We start from the raw sequence: 752 nt of genomic DNA on the forward strand, positions 1-752 counted from the left end.
TTTTTTTTGTCTCCATTTGCTTGGTAAATCTTCCTCCATCCCTTTATTTTGAGCCTTTGTGTGTCCTTGCACGTGAGATGGGTTTCCTGGATACAGCACACTAATGGTTCTTGTCTTTTTATCCAATTTGCCGGTCTGTGTCTTTTGATTGGGGCATTTAGCCCATTTACATTTAAGGTTAATATTGTTATGTGTGAATTTGATCCTGTCATTTTGATGCTAGCTGGTTGTTTTTCCCATAGGTTCATGCAGTTTCTTCATTGTGTCGATGATCTTTGTTATTTGGTATGTTTTCGGAGTGGCTGGTACTGGTTGTTTCTTTCTATGTTTAGTGCTTCTTTCAGGAGCTCTTGTAAGGCAGTCCTGGTGGTGATGAAATCTCTGAGCAATTGCTTGTTCATAAAGGATTTTATTTCTCCTTTGCTTATGAAGCTTAGTTTGGCTGGATATTAAATTCTAGGTTGAAAGTTCTTTTCTTTAAGGATGTTGAATATTGGCCCCCACTCACTTCTGGCTTGTAGGGTTTCTGCCGAGAGATCCACTGTGAGTCTGATGGGCCTCCCTTTGTAGGTAGACTGATCTTTCTCCCTGGCTGCCTTTAGCATTTTTTTCTTCATTTTAACCCTGGTGAATCTGACGATTATGTGCCTTGGAGTTGCTCTTCTTGAGGAATATCTCTGTGGTGTTCTCCATATTTCCTGGACTTGAATATTGTCCTGCCTTGCTAGGTTAGGGAAGTTCTCCTGGATAAT

Source organism: Cebus imitator, unplaced genomic scaffold (genome assembly GCF_001604975.1).
Source record: "Cebus imitator isolate Cc_AM_T3 unplaced genomic scaffold, Cebus_imitator-1.0 Scaffold5, whole genome shotgun sequence".
NCBI lineage: Eukaryota > Metazoa > Chordata > Mammalia > Primates > Cebidae > Cebus > Cebus imitator.